The 24160-nt window shown below is 42.0% G+C and overlaps 1 protein-coding gene across 2 annotated transcripts in view; it reads left to right on the top strand.

Moving 5' to 3' along the window:
• The window catches only part of AFF3 (ALF transcription elongation factor 3), a 616655-nt gene that overhangs the window by 11434 nt on the left and 581061 nt on the right, over positions 1-24160 (top strand). The window lies entirely within an intron of this gene.

Genomic DNA, 24160 nt, shown 5'->3' with positions numbered 1-24160 from the left:
TGTTCTTAAGCAGTGGCTGGAATGTTGAGTGCATCTTTTTTGTTGTTTTTTTAAGTAGGGTGTTTATAATCTGGGGCTAAAGAAACGTGGAGCTGAAAATATTGCTATGGAGTTTCTGACCATTAATTTTATGAGTCTATTATTCAATATTTATTGTTGTCTGGCCTGCAATTATATTTTTGTACTTTAAGAGATGCTTGACAATCTTTGTTTAGAAATGAAGAGTGAGTGGTTAACCTTCTGGCCTAGCAGGTGCCCTCTGTCATCTCAGTTGAGAAGCCTGCGGTACTGCTAGTGTCTCTGTCTCTGTGGGGCTGTCTCCGTGGGGCTGTCCCGGAGGTAGCTCATGCCCCAGGGACCTGCGATGGCAGCCCAGTGATCTCATCAACCCACACTGCAGCCAGTGATTTTGCTCACAAACCTCCTAAAAGAACTACAGGAAACTCCATACTCTGAAGCTTCCTGGAAATCAGTATTTGAAACTGCCCCTTTGGTGCCCAGGGGCTTTTATTTCTTAGGCAACGCACTGCTATAAGATTTGGGCAGGCAGTGATGTGCCTGTGGGCACACAGCTGAGCCCGTGGATGGAGACTAAAATCCAGCCTACACTCCACTTGCTCAGAGAATGGGAAACCTGTTTTCTAATTCTCACAAATGCACTGGCATCTCGTCGAGCCCTGTGCCCATGGGGTGCACTCTTCAGAGTGGGTGTCTCTTACTTTTGTGCAGAGGACAGGCCCAGGTGAGGCGAGTATCTGGTCTGGCAGAAACCTGGGGTGCAGAAACGTGGAGCTGGCATGGAGCCTTGCCTGCAGAGCATTCTCGGGCACATCAGTTTTTGGAAGGATGACATCTGCAAGCTATGAACCTAGCCATAGGTTGCACTAACACTGAATGTATTCATGAACTTCTGGAAACTTCATGCAACCTACCTGAGTTTGGAGACTCCTATCTCAATCATTCTGCTTTACGTGCCACACGCTGTCAACTGACAGGGAGCTACTGAAAGTGTGACATACACAATATGCCTCCCTTAGGACAGGGATTCCCACTGGCAGCACTTGGCCATGGCATGCCTCCTTTTCATGCACAATATGAATTGTATGAGGCAGGACTACATAGAGGCCAAGTGTAAAGGCTTCATCGAGTGTTAGACCTGGACTGAAATCCCAATTGTGCCTCCTACTATAAAATATTATTAATCATCATTCATTGTGTGCCTCTTACATGCCAGGCACTAGAAGCTATGTGACCATGAGCAAATTACTTTTCTCTTTGAGTCTCAATTTACTCTTCAGTTAAAATGGGGACAGTAATGGAACTCTCATCTGGGTTGTTGTGAGGATTTATTGAAGCTGTATCCAATTCATTTAGAGTGCCAGGAACATGCTAAGCACTCAGTAAAAATTAGCTGTTTTTATTATATAGACACTGGATCTGCATCAGCTTTAATGTGCCAATTACCTGAAGAACAAGTGAATTAGACGTATTGGGAAGAGGGTTAATTCCTCAGGCTGGTGGGGCATTTTGTGAAGCACAATAGTAATTTTCTAAATGGCTCTGAGTAACCTATAAAAAAGCATGCATGTAACACAGGCCCCATTGGTTTCCTAGAGAGTAAATTGCCCAGCAGAATGACCTGACCATTACTTGCTTGTAAAGCAAACTGTTTTATACATGAATATGTACACACGCACACACACACACACACACACACACACACACACACAGAGTTATAGGACATTTGCCAGGGAAACTACTAAACTGATGTTTTTGCCTAAATATCCAATCGCTTTTGTTTTGTAGAAAGTTTCACACATTTGATTTAGACCTTACGATCAGCCATTGTTTACATCGGGAAGCATCAATCCAGAGTAACTGGCAAGCAGGTACACATTCAAGTGATACAGTGATATCTCTGCTGCAGTTTCCTATGATTCGAGGGGAAAAGTCATTTGGGATTTTTGTTCCAGAATCTCATCAAAATAGATATTTTAGTTACGTTAAGTGGTTGCTGCTGCTAAGCCAGTCAATGGTGACAATGTTGATGAAACCAGGGGAATTGAGAAGGTAGCCAGGCCTATGAGCTGTGGGCCTGTGTTGTGTCCAGAGACAGATGCTCTGCAGCCGCCTGACCGTTGGCCCTGACCTCTGACCCCACTCCCTCCCTCTGTACTCCAGGACACAGAAATGTGTCCACAGGAAGGATATACAAATTAAATATCTCCGTGCTGAGGCCTTAGAGGTCATCTATTCTAACCATCCTCTCCCTTCCCAGCACACTTAGATATGTAGTCAACAACTCTTTAACTACTTCTGGCAATGAAACCTTTTGACAGGGCCATTCCTTTTTCATAGAGTTCTAATTACTTGAAAGTCCTTTATTTCAAACTGAAGTCAGCCTCTTTGTAATTTCTACCCTTGTGTCCCATTTCACCTTCTGGTGTCACAGTGGATCGATCTAAGGCTATGGGGTTGACTTAGGCATGCAGGTCGTAATTCTCCGCATTCAAAGCCTCCTTGGGGCCAAATAACAATCACCAACATTTATTAATCTCCAGTGGCATGAGTTTGAAGAGGCAGACTCTGGGAAAGTCATTGCTTGACCTCTGAAATTAACTTCCTTGAGTAGGTCACTCTGGTCTTCCTTAACCAACCACAGAAAAAATCAGAGGCCTCTGGAGACGTTTCCTCATGAGGCTGGGCTAGAGGAAAGAGAGAGAACTAGGGGTGGTATTATCCATACCTGTTTTAAAGAAGCCTCTGTTACAGGAAAGGGGTCCCGATCCAGACTCCAAGAGAGGGTTCTTAGATCTCACGCAAGAAAGAATTCAGGACGAGTCCATAAAGTCAAGTGAAAACAAGTTTATTGAAAACAAGTTTATTAAAAACATGAAGGAATAAAAGAATGGCTACTCCATAGACAGAGCAGCCCCGAGGGCTGCTGGTTGCCCATTTTTATGGTTATTTCTTGATGATACGCTAAATAAGGGGTGGATTATTCGTGTCTCCCATTTTTAGACGATATAGAGTAACTTTCTGACATTGCCATGGCATTTGTAAACTGTCATGGCGCTGGTGGGAGTGTAGCAGTGAGGACGACCAGAGGTCACTCTCATGGCCGTCTTGGTTTTGGTGGGATTTAGCTGGCTTCTTTACTGCAATCTGTTTTATCAGCAAGGTCTTTAGGACCTGTATATTGTGCTGACCTCCCATCTCAACCTGTGACTTAGAACGCCTTAAATGTCTGGGAATGCAGCCCAGTAGATTTCAGCCTCATTTTACCCAGCTCCTATTCAAGATGGAGTTGCTCTGGTTCACACACCTCTGACACCTCCAGCTTAGAAAGGGAGCTAGCCAGATAGGGTTGAAGATCTACCTGCTCTGTGAAGAACTGTTTTCTGACGAATGCCAACTCCTGCAGGCAGTGTCTGCCATCCTGGGAGCTCTCCAGGCCTCTGGGTAACTCATCAGTCTCTGGGCAGGGACCTCCTTGGGCTACTCTTCTCAGGGGTTGTTTATTCAAACATTCAGAGCATTTGTGCAGCAGTGGCATGGAAGAGCAATTGAACCTGAGAGGTCAGGCAAGACAGGATCAGAGGTCAGGGAGTCCACAGGAAGTGCTCGCAAGGAACCAGAAGACCCCGTTTCCCCACCCCAGGCTAGTTCTGACTCCGACACCAAGCAGCCTTGTGACCCTGGGCAAATGTCCTCAACCTTTCTGAACCTTGTGTTCCTTACCTATGAAAGGGGAATGACCTTCACCCTGACCCACGCCACAGCAGAAATGTTAGAATCAGATGAGACAATGGAGGTACATGACAATGAGGGCCAGTTGACATGGGAGGGAGCAAGTGACAGAGGGAGGGAGCAGGACTGAACATCCAGATTAAAATGAGACAAATGCGGTCTGTAATCCTGGATTTTCTAAACAGCTGAGTCATGGGCACTAAACACCTAGGGGAGCCTCAGTCATTTTTTCTCTGACTGGATGAACTGTGATTGCAGAGTTACCTCCTAGAGATGATGGAATGATGCCTCTCGGAGGGCCACCACCAGGGACCTCCCAGAGAGGATGGAATGATGCACATAATAGTGCCACCACCCGGAACTGCCAATAATATTTCTGTAACCTCAGAGCGCAGCCGACATCTCATTGAAGCAAATTTATATGCATCAGCACTGTTTCCATCTTAGACTTTAAACAAGTTTAATTAATAATACCCTCCTTTCCCAGTGTGTCAACACAACTCCACCTTTTCATTTTGAAAGAACTTAAATAAATATAGAAATAAAATATTCAATTATTGGAAACAGAAATGAGAAAATATAATTGATTTGAGAGGCTTTTGCTACAAAAATTCCCTGGGGCCACTGACTACATTTTATTAAAAAATATCACACTCTTATATTTCTACATTTCTTATGTAATAATTTTGAGTTTCTCAGGGGGGAAATAGTATTATTGAAAGAAAAATAATTATGACAAGTATTAAAGATTAGTGAGCCAGATTCCCCTGGTGTGCAACCAACATCCTGGGAGTAAGTTAAGTGCCTTAGAAAGCGATGTGAACTCTTGTCATTGAGTAAATTACTGCTTCGATGCACTAACAAGGACCCTAGTGGGTTGGAAGAGTTAATTCAGCTTCCCAGAGCACCAAGCCTAATCCCCGTGCAGCATTTGTGCTCTGTGAGAATCTGGATCTGTGTGCATCCACATCTATTTCTGTCTTCTAAGAATGGGCACTTCTTCAGAATACAGCCCATATCTTTACAATTATCCTTGGCAGCTGGCCCGGCCCCATGCTCCTGAGAGCCCAGTAAACACTCCTCTGGCTTCTCGAACAGAACATGCTTTGCCACTGATCAATGCCTAAATTGTCCTGATCGTGTTTCTCTGCCTCCGTGCTAAACCAGTGTCACAACTTCCTGACAAACAGCAACACCTTGATGAGGAGAAAATCCAGCCATTTCCCCGGCATTCCCAGCACATCTCATTCACCTCACGCAATAAGCACAGGATGGGTGTGAGAAGTTGGCCATGCTCTATTTATTCAGTTATCTAATAGGTAGCATTTTCTTCTCTTTTTTTGGTTGCTCAAAGTAATTAGATCCCATACATCAAATACAAAAGCCCAGGCCATTCCTGATCAGTTAAGAACAGAATGTCATGGCACCCTGGTCCCAAGTGTGTGCACAGAGCATTTCTTGAGCAATTCATCAGCATCCTGAATGTGGCCTACCATGCCTGTGTAGACCTGGCCCCTGCCTACCTCCCCAGGCTCACGCGGAGCCTGTCACCCACCCCCTGCTGTGCTCCAGCCAGCTGGATCTGTCTTCCTTCCACTTGGAGTCTCCACACTATTTCCTCAGCTGGGAACACCTCCTCTCCTTCCCTGGCTGGCTCTTCCTCCAGAGCTCTTCCTGGTGAGCTCCCCAGGTGACCACCCCCTTCACAGCATGCCTCATCCTTCCATAGTTTTCACAATTACAGATTTTTTTTTTTAACCAAAATAATACCTCCATCTGCAACTACTCAATGTTGGAAAGCAACAGCCCCTGGCCCTTCTCTTCACCTCCAATACCATTGCCCAGGGTGAACTTCTTTTCATGCATTCATTAAGCAGGTATTCCCGGCACCCAACTATTCTAGGCTCTAGGGATACAACGTTGAACAAATGAGACAGGCATGGGCCCCACTCTGCGAGCTTGTTTCCATTTTTCCATTCTCTATTCTTCTGGTCTTGCCTTCACATAGACAACATGCTTACACCTCTATTTTTTTTATTTGTCAATAATAGATGATATTTACAGACTCCACAATACGAAAGTTGAGGATATAGCTCCATAATACCATCCCTCTCCTCCCAGAATCTTGGACATTCCCAGGGTCTGACATTTGTATTTTTATCTCTGTTCTTCTTGTGTTTATTGTTGTAATGTAAGGTGTTATGCTAAATCTCCATTTCTCGTTTTATCGACTTTCAATAATATGTCTTTATTTCCCACTTTAAAAGATAAAGTTATTGATGCCCCTCTCCTCTTCTCCACGTTCTATCCCCACCATTCATGTCCCCTTTCCAGATACATGTTTACCTTTTGTTTTTGTGTTGAAATTGCAACCAAGTTGCTATGATTCTGTCATTGATGGATGAAGTCATGTATTAGGAATGTGTTCTTTTTAATATGTCTAAGGTCATGACCCCTGGGCTGATCAAGGTTCCCAGAATCATGATTCAGTGGAATTTCTCTCTGTCTTTATGCTCTAATTTTGCCACATTTTAGTTTGCTTCATATATGAATTATGACCTTATTATACATTCAGGTTTATTATACATTCATCCACCTGATTTTCAGAATTTCCAACTGATGTTGTTTTCTTGCATTAGTTGCCCTTGATTAATTTTCCCCAAGTCATTTTTTTAAGTCCCCCTTTTCCTGAAGACCTGATCCACCCCCCCATCTCCCCCTTTCTGCTCCATCTGTACTGGCTGCCCTCTATGTCAGCAATGCAATTGCCATGTTGTAAATTTCTTCTAACTGCTATCAGGGGTCTGGATTGGAACCACAATTTGCTGGAGCCCACAATTTCCTACTTCAGTCTTGTTTTTCTGGAATATGTCTACAATACCCTTTAAAAAAGGATGTATAAAAAATAAACTTTCTGAGATCTTTCTTTCTGAAAATACCATTATTCTGCCTTCACACTTGATTGATATCTGGCTGGGTATAAAAGCCTTTAGATGTTTGTTTTTATCCTTGGTACTCTGACACATCAAAGCTGTGCCTAGGCAAGCTTTCTTTTCACTAATTGTTCTGTGCACTCAGGAAACCCTTTAAAGTCTGAAGAATTTTGTCCTTCAGCTTTGGAAATTTTTTCTGTAAGTATTTCTTCGATAATTTTTTTCAACCCAGCCTTGTATGTTAAACCTCCTAGACTCATCTTCAAGGATCTCTCTCATAGTTTTCAATTCCTTTGTCTTTCTCTCCCTACATTCTGAGAGAGGAAAGAGAGTTCTTGGGCTTATTTTCCAAGTATTTTAAATTTTAAAAATGTAATTAGTCCTGTTTTTAAACCTATGAACACTCTCTTTTGTTCTTTGTTTCTTTTTCTTAGCATTTTGTTCTGATTTTAAGAGTGTAATATTTTCTCCCAAATCCCCTGGCATATTAATTAGAGCACTTTTAATGTTGTCTTCTGTTCCTCAGTTGTCATTTTTTTCAGGGGGGAAGGCATTCTTGTTTCTTCTTCTTTCATGCTTCCATTCTCTTTATATGCCTGGTGGTTCCTTGGCTTTGCATTTCTATCTAAGGGAGTGGCATTAAGTGACTGTGTTTCACGTGCTTACTGTTAGCAGGTCTATGTTTTGGCTCTGACCTCTCTCCTTTAGAACTGTGAGTAGGATGGGGTGGGGCATGTCTGCTAGGATACTTTGCTTTAGGGTAGGATGATGATGAGCTATGCTCTCCTGGAGATTTCTAAGTGTCGAAATAAGGAGGCCTTTATTCTACACTATTCAACACTATCGATGCCATTTTATAAATACAAAACGGAAGCACAGAGACATGATTACAGAGCTACAAGTAATGAAGCCAAAATTTGAACTGGAGTATGCCCGATGAACACATATATTCTCATTCTACAAACCCAACACATTTCAATGTAAAGTGAGAAATGGTGTTATATGAATCATTAGCTCTATTTTTTGTTAATATCGACATCCATATGCCTTGACGGTCATGTCACCAGGAGCACACCAGCACTCTGCATCCTTCCACCTATGTAACAAGACATTGTTTGTTCCTCTTAAACAATTTATCAACCCTCTGCTATTAAAGAAAATGAAATAATTAAGCTTCGCTTACAGTCAGAAGGCATCTAAGCAGAATTAGCAGTTTCAGAGGAACTACATTCTACAAAAATTGAGGGAATAATTTATCCCTGGGTTGGCCAAGCCAAATGGTAGACATTTTTGCATTATTTTAGTGGATGTTAGTAAAGCCATATTCCTCCTAATTCTAAGGTTTTCTTCTCATTCTGAAGGTCATGGCTACTTCACTTTTTTACATCCATTTTTGAACAACTGTTGACAACAGATACAGATTTCATTAGAAAATTACTCATAAAAATTCAAAAATAAGCATTTATTGATCATCTACCAAATTAAACATTCGTTTCTTAACTCAGTGTTTTCCACACCTTCCTGAGAGGTGGTAATAGATGTTCCATGAAAAATGCATTCCAAGGTCAAACTAGTTTGATCCACATTGGGTTAAATGAAGTTAAATAGTTTTCTTTGTGGCGGATATTCTCAGAGTCTTTCATTGCCAGTATGCATTGTGAATCTCTAAAGATTTAAAATTTGAAAAATGTACATTTTGGGAAATGCTCATTTTAGAAAACTCACATTTTGAGAAACATTGACTTCATTTATCAAAGAGCCATTTTGCTTTCCTCTCTTCTCTAGAGGCATACTTGTTCTCAATTACACGCACCTGGGCCATGACTCTCAGGCATGTCGTTTTCCAATTCAGGGTCTCATATGTTCAGTTTTTACAACTTTGGGTTGGGCAAACTTATTATTATAGTCTTCACTCTCTGCCTCTCTGCTATGACCATCTCTTAATTTGCCCTGCACATCCTTGAGTGATGCTTTATTTTAATGCTTTTGTTTCTGCATCTACAAAATGTTGACACAATAACACATAGGTTTTAGCAAGAAATTAAATAAAGTGACAGCCTAGCTATTACAGGAAGGTGATAATAAATAAATTTGAAATAAAGTTTCTGATTTTGGATGGTTCTCTCATGATCATCTCAATCTTTAGTAAATAATACCCCATTGTGCTAAATGACAAAATTAAAAGATGAGCTCTAGGAAAGTCAAAGAATGCACCAATAAAAAAGATTGTAGAATGATGTAAGTTGTGTCAATATGGAGAAGGGCAACTTTAGACAGTAACACTTGCCATGATGTACCAGTCTCTTAAACATTAATTTCCCCAACTTGAGGCAAAATAGCATATGCTTGTTATTAATTTGACTGACACCTCCTCCTCCATCCACCCTCTTTTTTTATCAATGGTACCACTGCCCACCTAACTGCCTGAACAAGAACTTGAAGGTCATCCTCACCCCAGGTGCCTTTGCATATGCTTTCTTTGATTTGAACCCATCCCCTCTCCACTGGCCAAGCTCATCCTTTAAGATTCAGCTGAAAAGCTTGGCCAGCTCAGACACTGTCAAAATCAATTTATTTACCTAGAAAGCATTCATTGAGCACTTCGTGTGCCAGGTATTATTGCCTGGCAGTGTACAGAGCTAGTTTATTGAGAATTTCACTTCCATATCTTCACTGTGGGAAGCCACTGCTTTAGCCTATATAACCACTGCTCCTTTATTGCCACTGTCTTTGTGAAGCAGGATATTCCCATCCCTGGCCAGACTCCTCTCCAAAGCTACACTGTCAAGCCGTCCCTCTGAAGTCAAACCACTTCTCTCCGATGTTCAACTACAGCCTCCGAAGCCCAGCTGCTTCTCCTCTCTCTGCCAGCTGAGCCTGAGGTTTTTATGGGCACTGGATGGTGGGCAGGGTGGGCCATGGGTGGTTTTGGAAAAGGCAACATTCAAGCAGGAAAACAGGGCTGTCAGTTCTCACTTTGGGCTGTGGTATCAGGCTTTTCAGCTTGAGAGTGGGGCCCTCACCAGAGACCTGCGCTCCCAGAATTTCTTTGCCTCCTGTCCCTATCATTTGTAATAAATATTTCAGACCTTTTCACCTTCACACCTAAACCTTGACATTAACAGTCCCTGAATCTATTTCTATCCTTACTTAGACTTTGGTGAGACTAGGATAAAAGGCAAAGGTGGCCAGGCATGGTGACTCATGCCTATAATCCCAGCTACTCATGGAGACTGAGGCAGGAGGTTCGCTTGAGGCCAGAAGTTTGAGACCAGCCTGAGCAACATAGGGAGACTCCCATCTCTAACAAAATTTAAAGGAAATATTAGCCAGGTATGGTGGCATGGAGGCATGGAGGATCGCTTGAGCCCAAGAGTTCAAGGCTACAGTGAGCTATGATCACATCACTGCACTCCAGCCTGGGTGATGGAGCTAGGCCCAATCTCTTAAAAAAAAAAAAAAAGGCTAAGGTGGAGTGAAGGGACTCTTCAATCTCATAACAATTTTCTGAAGCTACATTTTAATTGCCTCAAAAAGTTAAGGGGAGAATTTCTTCCCTTCCTCAGATACGTAAGAATAACCAAAACTGTTTGGGTAAATGTGGATCTCAGCCTTTTGGCTACAGGCTTTTGGTTGGATAAGTATTCACAAGGCAGAGGGTGGGGGCGGGGGTGCAGAAGCAAAATAAAAAAGAAAACCTTTCCTAAAAAGGCAAGGCAACCAGACCACTAAGTAACTTACCAATTTTTTTTCTTATTTTAATTTCATTTTGCCTCCATAAAAGATACTCAAATACAATGATTTCTGTGGGAAGCCTCAGACTGAGCTGTTAGAATCCTTAATGGGGGTAAATTTTGTGACCACGGTTTCATGCTGAACGTGTCCAGTCAGAGATCCTGTGGAAATACATATTCTAGCTGGGCCTGGAAGGCTGATTTTTCACAGGCATACACTGGCAGGTGTGTCACCTTCCATTTTGTCAATTGTAAGCCTCTCTAAGAAGCTACTTTTCAAGACCTGATAATGCTTCTCGTATGGACTATGTATTAAACATCATCACTTATGTGACTAGATGATATCCCTTTGCTGCCAGACTTTTCTCCCCCTATTGTGATGAGTTGGTTTTGATGTTGCTAACCTGTTTGCTTTAATTTGGTCCTCAGGCTCTATCCCCACCAGGATAGTCTTTAGAAGCATAATCTACTCCATTCTAACAGAGCGATTCTGTTAATAACTATAGACCTAGTCACTTGTTAGACATTCCTTCAAAAACTTCACAGTGGCTTCCTCCATAATGCACTGAAGGTCTGCATTTCTCAGGCAAGTATTCTATGTGGGGGAGCACACAGAATCCGGGAATGGCTGACATGAACACTGTTGCTGGCTTGAGGCCTCAGATTAAATAGTTTGCCCCCTGTAAACCACACTTTCTTCCCTGTAAAACAGGGATAATGACAGTGCCTACCTCATTTGGTTGCTATGTGAATCAAATGAGAGAATGTGTGCACATTGCCTGACACTTTATTAACACTCAATACTTGTTAGCAACTATTAAGCCATAATCAACTATTGTTGAACTCTTTCATTGTTTTGCAAAGTCGGCCAAGAATAACGTACCATTGTTTGCTGCTTGTATTGACTTTTCACAGGGCTTTGACTCTGGGGTCAAGACCAGGTTAGGAATTAAGCAGCATGAGGCCAATGAAGACTCCTAGTTACTGATGTTTAAATGAGCATGCTTTCAAATGCCCAACAGTGGGAATTAGCAGGAATGGTCTCCTGAAGAGTGGATAATCTCTAGACATGTAAAACAGGGACAAGTGGCTTAAAGTAGGGCTGTAACAACAAAGCCCCTGAGGGTAATCGTAGGGACTTTACTACTGCACTTTTGGCCTTACCTGTGGGTAAAGAGGGAGCTAGTAAAGGCATTAAGACAACTGGAGCAATTGGAGAAACTGAGACACGTACGTAGGGGTCTCACACATCTCTGCATGAAGGTATGCATTAAGACTATGTGTATAGAAAGCCAGAATTAGAGCTAGGTGTGGTGGCTTACGCCTGTAATCCCAGCACTTTGGGGGACTGAGGTGTGCGGATCACCTGAGGTCAGGGATTCAAGACCACCCTGGCCAACATGGTGAAACCCTGTCTCTGCTAAAAATACAAAAATTAGCTGGGTGTGGTGGCACATGCCTGTAATCCCAGCTACTCGGAAGGCAGGAGATTCACTTGAACCTAGGAGGTGGAGGCTGCAGTGAGCCGGGATCACTGTACTCCAGCCTGGGCGACAGAGCAAGACTCTGTCTCAAAAAAAAAAAAAAAAAAAAGTCAGAATTTTCCTTAGTTGGAATTTGTTATTGATCCAAGAATGCAAGGAAGTATTCCAAAGGGCTGAGTTCTACAGCATAAACAGTGCTAAGATTTGGCTATAGAAAAGTTATGAAGCAGGTATTCCCAGGGGCCAAAAATGATGACCTAAGAGTTCCTTCCTGAAATACAATGACCAGAAACAAAAATCCCATAATTATAACCATTTTCAATCTAAAATACTTATCCTTGGTAAATGTTACACTTAAATGGCTCATATCAAATAAGAATAGATGCCATTTGATGAGTGCTTACACTAGATGCTGACACTGCAATATACCTTTGCAATGTTATTTCATTGATTTATCAACAATGGAGCTATAATCATCAGCTCCCTTTACCAGTCAGGGAAGTGGTAATTAGAAAGTTTAAGTAAGTTGCCTAAAATTGCACTGCTTCTAGGAGCATAACAGAGATTAGAACCAGATTTGCTCACTCTAAATCTTGTGCTCTTAGCCCATTCACAGGATAGTTTGCAGCCATCCTGTGAAAGTCAGTGGAAGAGCAAGTTACTCAAATCCCAATAAAACTTTATTTGGATAAATTTGCATATAAATGCAATATATGCATTTATTTAGTTCATCTAAAAGAAGTTTTCAAATAATTAGGATATAAGGGCATTAGGGATCTAACAATTGAGTAAAGAATTACAGCACCCTGCTCCAGAAAAGATAGAAATCAAAGGAAGTAAATGTGGTGTTTAGGATCACTTTTCCCCGGGTGGCCTTCCCTGGTTTTGGAGGCGGTGGAAGAGAGGCAAACTATGCTCTTGACAGTCTTCTGGAGCTCAGGTGGCAATGAAGTGAGGGTCCAACCAGGAAAACTAGAGTACAGTGAATCTCTATCATTTGGGTTGGAATACTGAAAGCATACACCAGAAGAAATGAGGTCTTGAAAGTACACATGTCCCTAAAGGGACTGCAATATATTTTAAAATCCCTGAACTTGTGAAATTATGTAAAGATAGTCTTGAATTGCTAATGCCCCCAAGTACTTGGCAGAATTGGACATGCTCTCTGGAGAAAAATAATATCACCCTAGGTCTCAAATGTTTTTGCGTATTATTATTTTTCAAATACAATGTTGATCACATAATTCGAAATAACTAGCTACAAGGAGATTAATGAAATGTTGTCAGCAGAAACAACAGATAGGAGAAACAGACACCTATAGGCTCCACATAAAAGAGTCAGTAGAACCAAACTTTAAAACTGTGCTTACAATCTCCAAAAGGCAAAAAGATAAGGTTGAGAATTTGGCAGAGGCCTAGAAACAATAAAAAATAACCAAGTGGAAATTCTAGAATCAAAAAATCGTGATACCCCAAATTAAGAACTCAGTGGATGGGTTTAACAAGAGATGACATAACGCGGAAGAAGAAACTAGTTGACTGGAAGACACATTAGAATAAAATATTCAGAAAGCTTTCAAAAGACAAAAATGTAAAATTTCACAAGAGAAAGTAAAAGATAGAAAGACAGCTAAAAATTCTAACATGCATAAAATTGAAGTATCAGAAGAAGAGGAAAGAGAATGAATGGGCCAAAATAAATAATTAAAGAGATAATGGCTAAGAACTTCCCAAACTGATGAGGCTATCAAACTTAGATAAGAAGCCCTATGAATTCCAAATAGGATGAATAAAATGAAATCCACACCTAGGCACATTATGGTAAAACTGCTGATAATCAAAGACAAAAAGAAAATCTTAAAAGCAGACAGAGGAAAAAGGGGTTTTATTTTCATTGGAACAACAATAAAGTTGACAGCACTCAAAGTACTTAAGGAAAAGAACTGTTAATCTGTCATTTTAAACCTGGCAAAAATACTCTTCAATTATAAATGTAAAATTGATATTTCCAGACTGAAAGAAAAAAAGAAAAATTGATGTTCCCTTACTAAAAGAAACAGAGAATTGTTCACCAGTGGAAACATAGGAAATATTGGTATTCTTTAAGGAGAAGAAAAATTATCCTAAATGGAAGATCAGAGATGCAGGAATGAATGAAGGGCAAGCGAAATGCTAATGAAAATTAACTATATAAAATAATAATGTCTTTGGGGGTTTAATATATAGAAAATTAAATACATGACAACAATGATACACAAGTATGGAGAAGAGTAAATGGATTTAAAGAGTTCTAAGGTCCTTGAATTGTCCTGGAAGAAAATAAAAATAACAATAAATATTGGACTTTGATAAGTCAAGAATTCATGTTTTACTTTCAAGTTCAACAGTAAAGAATAGTAAAAAAAGCCATGTATGTTCCAAGGTAATAGAGAAGGAACATAGGATAATAAAAGTATACTCAAATAATCCAAATGAGGACAGCACAAAACTAGACAAAGGAACAGAACAATCAGAACAAATAGCTCCTTGCAAATGGTAGACTTACAGCCCAATATAAACATAATTACATTAACTGTAAATAGATTAATTTCTTTAATTAAAAGGCAAAGTTTGTCAGGCTGAGTTAAAAAAAGCAAACAGAGCTATATGTTGTTTACAAATGACACATATAAAACATAAGGATACAGAAAGACAAAAAGTAGAAGTATGGAAAGATACTTTTCCTACAAACATAAACCCAAGGAAAGCTGATGCAGTTATATCTGTATAAGACATGTAGATTTTTAAGGCAAAAATCATCATTAGAGATTAGGAGAGACCACTCATCATTGTAACAGGGCCAATTCAACAGGATGGTGTAATTATTCTAAATCTTAGGCACATAATAGCATGATTTCAAATATGTAAAGAAAAACTTGAAAAAAATTATAAGAAGAAATTTTAAAAACCTTCAATTATAGAGGAAAATGTTGACCAACATTTCATAGGAACAACAATAAAACTGACAGCACTCAAAGTACTTAAGGAAAAGAACCGTTTATCTGTCATTTTAAACCTGGCAAAAATACCCTTCAATTATAAACATAAAATTGATATTTCCAGACTGAAAGAAACAAAAGAAAAGTTGATGTTCCCACACTAGAAGACACAGAGAATTTTTCACCAGTGGAAACATAGGAAATACTGGTATTCTGACAAACCTCTTAGATAAGATAGACATAATACATCAGACATCATATCAGTAAGAATGGAAAGATCTGAAAAAAATGAGCTGAAAATATAACGGATGAACAAATAAGGAATACCATATCAACAATAGCAGAATACACTTTTTTTTATTTTTATTTTTTGAGACAGAGTCTCCCTCTGTCACCCAGGCTGGAGTACAGTGCATGATCTCAACCCACTGGAGCCTCCATCTCCTGGGTTCAAGAGATTCTCCTGCCTCAGCCTCCCAAGTACCTAGTAGCTGAAATTACAGGTGCCTATCACCATGCCCAGCTATTTTTTCTATTTTTAGTAGAAACGAGGTTTCACCATGTTGGCCAAACTGGTCTGGAACTCCTGACCTCAAAGTCATCCGCCCGCCTCAGCCTCCCAAAATGCTGGGATCACAGGTGTGAGCCACCACTCCTGGCTGGTATACACATATTTTTAAGCATGCATGGAAAACTTACAAAATTAGCTACAGGTGGGATCACAGAGCAAATCTCAACAAGTCTTAAAGTTTCCAAATGATAGATGAGAGTCTGCTCTGTGATTACAATGCAATTGAGCTATGAGCCAATTTCAGGAAGATCACCAGGAAATCCCACATGTTAATTTTGTACAACCATTTCCTCCTCCTCTCAGTTTCCCTAAGATTCATCTTGATCATCACCTTGCATAACAAACAAAAGTCTTTTTGAGGACTCTCTCATAGAAAGGGGAGAAAAAAATTGAAATACATACCTATAATTTGATATTTCCACCCCAATCACGTACTTACTGCTGTGCATGGCTTGAATTGTCTTCCTGTGTGTATATTATCAATACGATCAGGAACTAAAAGAAGCTTTTCATTTTGGAATGAACTCAACACGGGGGCTTGCATGATGTTATGAGTTCAGTGCTGAGCTCTCAATGTACTGCTCAACTAGTCCTTGTGACTCCAGGCTCCAGGGAGCCAGCACCCACCCATTCTGTTAGTGAAAGGATGCCTGATGGTGCAAAAATGCAGGGCTGGCCAGGCGCAGTGGCTCACGCCCGTAATCCCAACACTTTGGGAGGCCAAGGCGGGCGGATCACTTGAGGTCAGGAGTTTGAGACTGGCCTGGCCAACATGGTGAAACCCTGTCTCTACTAAAAATATCAAAATTAGCCAGGCTTGGTGGCAGGCCTCTGTAATCCCAGCTACTCGGGAGGCTGAGGCAGGAGAATCCCTTGAACTTGGGAGGCAGAGGTTGCAGTGAGCTGAGATCACACCACTGCACTCTAGCCTGGGTGGCAGAGCGAGACTCTGTCTCAGAAAAACACAGTGCAGGGCTGGCTTCATGAGCCTGTGACCTGTGCAGTCACACAGGGCCGTACCCTTAGAAGGGTGCTATCTTTGTCTAAAGCTCTGCTGTCAACATGTTGAATTCTTAATAATTGATGAACAAGGCACTTCACATTTTTACTGTGCTCTGGGCCAGCTCTGTGCAGAGGGAAGGGGTTTCCAGACTTGCTGGATTTTACAACTAAGAAAAGAAAAACCCCTGGGCTGAATCCTCTGTGAAATACTTTCTCTGGCTTCTCAGAAGACATTTCCTTTTTTCAATTCTCAGTTGTCTCCCTGGGTTTGGCAGCTGGGTGTTCACTAGCTGCTTTACTGAATCTCTGATCTTGGTTTCCTGCTTACTTGAAAATGTTTTTACAATATCAATACAGGCCTCTTCCCCATCTGGCCCCAATCTCTTGCCCTGGCCTTGGCTCCTTTTCCCTCTGCCTTCATTCTGCTTCTTCCTTCAACCCCCATTTGACCTACTGACTTCTACAACCCCCCACCTCAAGGCAACACTTTGACCACATAGAACCTTCTCTGCTAGGGGAACATGGCATGCTTCTTCTGGCCTCTGTGCTCTATTCTGTGGTTTTCCCTCTGCCTGGAATGCTCTTCCATCACTGCCACCTCACTCTCACTTTGACTTTCATTCCGTTAGACCCAACCCAATATTAGGGGCTGTATTAAGCCTTTTAGGAGTGCCTTGGTCATCATCCACTTTCTTTTGTTCCTTTAGCTCCACAGACATGCTTCTGTCATAGCAGGTAATACGTTACAGTACACGGCGTTTGTTCTATTCCATTCTCCCCTATTCACTTAGTCTTGATAATTCAGTTCTTGACTTGGAATGCAAATCAGTCGTTCTTTCTGGAAAGATCTCCCTGAGTACCTGCACTTCTCTCATCACAGCACTAAGCATATTAAAACATCATTGTATATGGCCTGTTTCATGAGACCATATCTGTTTCACTTTGGTAATAACCTCAGTACCTAGCATAGTTCTAAGCACCTAACTGAGTCAAGAAGTATTTGTTCAATTCAAGGATGAGTAAGTGCATTAAGATGTGTGTGCATTATCTTCTAGACAGTGGGCTTTTGGCCTTTCAAACTTCTCTTTCTCGTCTTCTTTCTTAGCTCACTGCTTGGCATGTAATAGGTGTTCAATAATGTTTGTTCAGTAAACCGATATCTGAAATGACTTATGTGATCATTGAGATTATCCTCTTGAGGCCTGACCCCAAGATCCTGGTTTGGGAATGTATCCCCAATGACTTCAGCCCTGACTTGAGGTTGCATTCTTCAAGGGAAGATGACAGAGATGACAGCATGGGGATTTAGGCTGACACTCACTCAAGTCCAAGAGGATGAATTTCCCTTTATGTTGTAATAAACCTCATATTGTTGTCTAGAGAGTGACAGAAAGCAATGCTAAATTCATAAAATTGTAACTGTCTGTGCCAAGTATATGGAATTATAATAAGCATCACAGGTAAGTAGGAGCTTTGGAAAAACATTGGGAGCCATCCCTGGAAAGAGTTGCTCTCATTATTGATAGTGGTGGAGCACGGCAGGCCCTCGGGCCTGTAGCTCTAATCAGAGCCCCTTCCTTCACTCACTTTCCTCCTCTCACGACCTTGGGCTCCTGCTTTCTACTTCCCATTGTGCAGCTTCTTTTTTTCTTCCATTGGAGACAGGGTCTCACTCTTTCACCCAGGATGGAGTACAGCAGTGCGATCACAGCTCACTGCAGCCTTGACTTTCTGAGCTCAAGTGATCCTCCCACTTCAGCCTCTTGAGTAGCTGGGACTACAAGTGTATGCCACCATGGACAGCTAATTCTTTATTTTTTGTAGGGACAGGGTCTCACCATGTCGCCCAGGCTTGTCTTGAACTCCTGGCTTAAGTGATCCTCCAGCCTCAGCCTCTCAAAGTACTGGGATTACGGCATGAGCCACCATGCCTGGCCCAGCCTCTTCCTTGAGAACTAGCAGAGAGGTATCTTTCTTTTCCAGGGGTTTCCTGCCTCCTATTATCTTGTAGTGGGCATTTTCCTTCTTGTGGCCAGCTCTAGCTTCTTTATGAAGCTCCCTTCTTCCAAGAAACCAACTACAAATTAGAAGAAGGTGGGGTTTCTCTCATCTCCATGGCCGTGTGCTCCTCTTAAGAGACTGACTCCCCCTCTCTGTATGGTATTCCACTGAGCAAAGACTTCTTTCTACTAAAGTGCTGAGGAAATACTTGAGCCCGTAAGTCTCAATATATGGAGGACCAATAGAAGGAATTCAGCAAAGCTGAGCTCTAATTGCATGCTTACTGCGAGCCTGTGATATGTTAAGAAGGTACAGGGAAATCAATTTAGGATCCATAAACGTAAGGAAGAATGTTGTTCCAGCTAGAGCTGAGCCCTTGAAAAGTAAAACAGGGAGGCTCTTCAGAGAGTGCACTCCTCATCACTGGAAACATTCATGTGGAGACTGCCCATAGCAGGGTTGATATGGAGGGAACTGCTGCAATGGGTAGGAGGTTAGCTAGAGAGAGACTTGATGGCTTCTCCTAACTTTCAAGCTTCTGCGATCTTATTATAGGGTTCTAACCCTGTAATGCAGTTTATATTTCAACATACTATACTTAATTAGTTGTTTTCCTAAACTTCTTCTGAAGTAAATCAGCTTCATACAGTGATAATTAGTTTATTGGTAGAAACAATGACACTCTGAAACATGCATATTTTTGTGTATGTGGCAAGGACACAAGAAAGGCTGACTATTATTATTCCTACACTGTTTTTCGTAAATGCCATCTGTTAGTATCCCTGTGAGGATGTCACAGCAACTTAACCAGCTTAACAAATAACATGAAAATAAAGAAACAATTAATAATGTGGAATATTCAAAAAATGCTGGAGCCAGATTAATCAGTCTTCAGACAGTTGAGCATGAGTTTCTTTATTAATTAACTTGCTTACAACTGGAGTGAACTCAGAAGTCAAGATTACACGTAAGGAAGTAATCATAGGTTTTTGTAAATCACACTTAATTCTTTGGCAGTGCTGCCCCCATTGGGGCATATAGGCTGGGATATCTGGTAGACCTGACTACACATGACAATGTGCGGGCCACATTTAAAGGACTGTGACTTCTCTAATGGGTTAGCTGCAATATTCAAAACACTGCTAGAGTGGCTTAGCCACATAGGGTCTTATTTTGTTCCTAAAAGTCCAGATCTAGGTAGGATGGTCCAAAGATGGTAGGGTTATATGAAGCAGTCATCAAGGACCTAGCCTCCTTTTAACTTCGGACCTGCCAACTTTAGTCTGTGGCTTTTGCTCCTAAAATCCATGACGGCTTCTCCACCTTTCTGGACAGGAAGAAGAAAGTGACCTAGAGGAAGGGGTGGTGTCTACTGCAGGGAAGCAAAACATTCTGAGAAATCCTGACTGACATAAACAGGTGTCTTATTGGCCAGAACTGAGTCATATGCCCAGTTCTTGCAATAAAAGAGACTGGAAAATACAGTTATATGAGCTGGGCTTGTGACTTCCCCAAATCAGACTCAGGTTTTGCTATCAAGGACAAGTGCAGATGGATGTTGGGTGGGCAGCCAGACGTGTCTGCTGCATGAACTTGTTTATCTTAAGCTCCTGAAGAGGTGAACTCTGCTCTCTGTTTCTTCTTGTTTGGGACTTGGGGACCCCCAGCAGGACTCTGAGCAGTGGGAGATGCCTGTACCTGAAGGACCTTGTGGGGATCTTCTGCTGCCCTTTCCCCACCAATGTTTTACCCATTAAGATGCAATTTTGGAATGTCACCATTTTCAGACTGTAAGCCATAATTGCTGCATTTGCAGCTTCGGTTTCCTCCGAGGGCTGCACGGGGACTACCAATCCATGCTTGAATACTCTCTGGTGCCCCAGAGAAAAGAGCCTGACACCCACAGTTGTGTTGTGACTTCTTCCCCATGCTTCCCCCAGACCTAAGCTAAGTGTCCTCTTCCTGAACACGTTCCTCTTGCCGTCTGCTAATACTTCACAGATAGCACAGCACTCCTGTTTGAAGCAGACCAACACCTTGAGATTTGTTTAAGCCAAGAAGGAGGTCCTACCTTTAAACAAGAAAAGGTTTATGACTCTCTTGACATACTCCAGGGATTCCTGTCTGACAGTGCTCAGGAAGAACAACTGAAAAAAACAGAACTCTAACATTTCAGAACTGTCAGAGACAAAAACTGACAGAGACAAAGAACACCCAATCCAGCCTTCTCATGTTGCAAAGGAAGACGTTGAGTCTAGAGACAAGGAGCGCCTCACTCCAGGCGCGGTTATGGCAGAACTCAAGGGGCAAAACTGGGTGGGAGGAGAATTGCAGAGAGGGGTAGAGGGCTCTCTCTCGCCTTCCGACTGGGACTGTATTACTTTCATTATTTCAGTGCCTGTGAGCATGAGAATGCGCCAATGCTATAGATAATTAAGGAAAAAGTTGTGGGAGGTGGAGTATGGTATCACAGCTACCAGTAATACCATACCAATTCCTGATCTGCCATGCTTGGGTTTATGACACTTACCTGTTCCTTAGCATAGTCACCTGCAAAATAAAAACAATGGCAACATACCTCATGTGCTTTTGGGAGGACTAAGTGGAGTTGATACTTTAGAACAGCACCCAGCTGATAGTAACATAGACATGTTTGCTAATGATAAGATTAGTTATGTCCTATTCTCAACAGGTTCAGAGTCCTTGAAACTTGCATGAATGGCCAGGGCACATCTTGAAGTAGCATGACAAAGAACCTGTGGGGATATTAAGATTTAAGTCAGGATGATTGGTTCTTGTTACCAGCATCAAAGGATCTTCTCATATCACAAAATAATGAGATTATCCCCCAACATAGGTCAGCATGGCATAAAATACATGATCTATGATGGGAGATGCTTTTCTGATCCGCTTTTATGAAAAGTAAATGTCCTTCCTGCCTGCATTTTCAACTTTAGTATGTGTGCCTGCCTTTTTCTTTTTAAAATGTGGTAAGCTTCACCCACCAGCCTTTAGTACCGGCTGTATAAGGAGCAACTAACACCAAGACATACATGCTTATGCCCCATCCACTTTATTTTAAAGCACTCTTCAATTTGTCAGTACCTTAATTCTCTAAGCAGTGTTATAGTGGCTGATCACTTTTGAAATTATTTTTGTTTTGTTTGGTACTTGAAGGGCATGAAAAACTTCCCTCCACTTCCTTCCGCTCTCCCAGAGCTTATTTTCCCCTCTCTTTTCTCTGCCCTGCTTGCCCTCTGACTCTGCCGAGCTCTGCTGTTTCCACAGACTTCTGAATCTAATTAATGTCATAGTGACTATATAAGTGAATTATGTAGGCAGGAGGATGCGGGAAACTTTGGGGAAGGTGCATTCCTTAGGGAAAAACCTGGTTTTGTTAAAAAAAAAAAAGAAAGAAATGCACATTCCCAGGAACATTCATTCCTGGGGGTAGAATGTCAGTGAAGCATAAAACCTCAGCAACTACTTACATTCAATAAATATCTGTTGTCTGATGAGCAGACGGAACCCTAGGAGCATCTCTTTTGACATCTGGGCAATAATCAGCTATTATGGAAGCTGGCTGCAGGGACAGATAGTCCAAATATGTTGTCTTCTAAAACAGGTCTCAGCCCTCGACTTGGGTATTGGCCCCCTTTCTACCCTCCCTCCTTTTCCCAGCCAGTTCACAACCATTTGCAGGGAGTATGTCCTTAGATGATCTCTGAAATGACCCTGGCTTCCAGGGCCCCAGAAAGGTCTCCAACTCCCTAGGACAGCGGACAGCCTTGGGGGAGGGGCACGAGTACTGAAGTTCTTCGCCAGAGGATACTGTCAGAGAACCCAAGGCGGAGATGGTCCCTATGCCCCATGTTTCCATGGAAACATAGGAGGAGTGATGACAGCCAGCACAGCCACACCATCTGCTCGGGACCTGGTGAATGACGAAAAAAATACAGAAAGAAAGGCACCTCGAATCCTAGGTTAGAACCACTCAGAGGTACCTGTGGAGAGAGAGGGAAAGGCCTGAAGACACAAGAACTCCTGAGTGGATCTAAAATCTATGCTGTCCTGGAGCTCAACATATTAGCATGTAATTTGCAAGGAGAAAGCCTAGAGGGTTTATCCTGCAATCCCTGGATACAGTTACAAACACCCAAGAAGCCTCTGGAAGGAGAAGCAGATGGAGTCATGCGTCTGCAGCGTTGCTGGAACAGGAAAGAATGGTGTCCTTAGGGACAAAGCTGGAGGAGATGCTGTAGGGGCTGAAGCAGCTTGATGATGCTCCTATCACCTTCCAGCAGTACCACCTGCAGAGCCAGCTTTTGGCCAGATGTATTTTTCTAGGGGAATGGTGGGATTACAAAGAGAGAGAAAAAAAATCCCACTTGGTTACAAAAACGACCTCTGAGTTGCAGCTGAGTCTTCAGAATAAGGCATGAATTAAAGCCATGCAAGGCTTCTCTTCTATCAAATAATATCTGAAGGAGGATCTTAGATGCCATAGGTTTGCTTCTGGGTTTATTTAAGAGGCTTCCAGCACTAGGTTGGCAGAATGTGAGTAGGGCCCCAGGCTGAGCAGGATTCATTTGTTAGTCCCTTTCTTTGGTACATTTAGTCTACACCAACCAACCAACCTGACCCGGGAAGCCAAGCAGCTCCTCTCATTTAGCAGCTTCCCCCAGCAGCCCTCCCCTTAGCTGGGTGGTTTGATTCAGTTCCCAGGGGTGTTGCTTGCATCCATGTGGGGAGAAAAGACCCTCAGGTCACAAGCACTATAGGATGAGCAAAAGCTAAGCAGCTTCATAGAAAACATCACTCTAAAATTTTTATTTTTAGAGAGTCTCTTTCTCTTTTACATAAAAAACTTCCCTTTTAGTTCTGACATTCTAATCCCCAAAAGTCCAAACCCTTTTTTTGCTTTGTATTAAGGAGTTAAAATTTTGACAACTAGATTAAGTGCTCGTTTCGGTTTGCATACCCAGAGGCTGGAGGATAATAGGAACATCTTCATAAACCAGATAAATAATAAAGATCTCCCATAAAGTCTCTCACTAACTGTTCTACATTTTACTTGTAAAAATTATTTTGGATTTATCTCCATGACAGCTTAGTAAAAAACAGGATCTGCAACTATTATTTGGGTTTCCTCAAAAGCCCTCATTCTCCAAGACACTATTACATGAAAACATAACACTGGAAATAATCAATCCAACTATCCCCATGTTAGAGGCCCCAAACAGAAAATCATGGCTATTCCTAAAGAAACATTTTTAAATACCCGCCTTGCAATTGCTTTAGGTGCACACACTCTCATATATAAAACACAAGGCACCAGAGTTTAAATTCAAATGTAAATCTGCCCGTTACTACATGGCTTTTTGGGAGAGGCCTTTCATGAGTAAACCCCTCAACCAGCTCTATACCATCCCAGGGCCTTCCCTCTTTCCTTTTCTGGGATCATCTATTTATCTTCAGCCTCCATGGTGAGGGCAAATCTGTATCTGAGCTCCAAGCCCAGCATGGGACTCGCAGTAAACACGGTTATGTTTGTCCTTCAGCGGCCCTCCTTTGTATAAACAGATGTGGTGGGAAGGGAAGGAAAGCCAGATCCCGGTGAGGGCCGGGAGGTCTCCTTTCTGAAGAAGCTTCCCAGCTGCAGCCAGGAGCACGGGAACAGGACACATTTCTTGTTCAGGCCTCAGAA

Source organism: Pongo abelii, chromosome 12, assembly GCF_028885655.2.
Source record: "Pongo abelii isolate AG06213 chromosome 12, NHGRI_mPonAbe1-v2.0_pri, whole genome shotgun sequence".
NCBI lineage: Eukaryota > Metazoa > Chordata > Mammalia > Primates > Hominidae > Pongo > Pongo abelii.
Note: the sequence above shows the minus strand (reverse complement) of the source record. Positions and strands in the feature narration are given on the sequence as shown.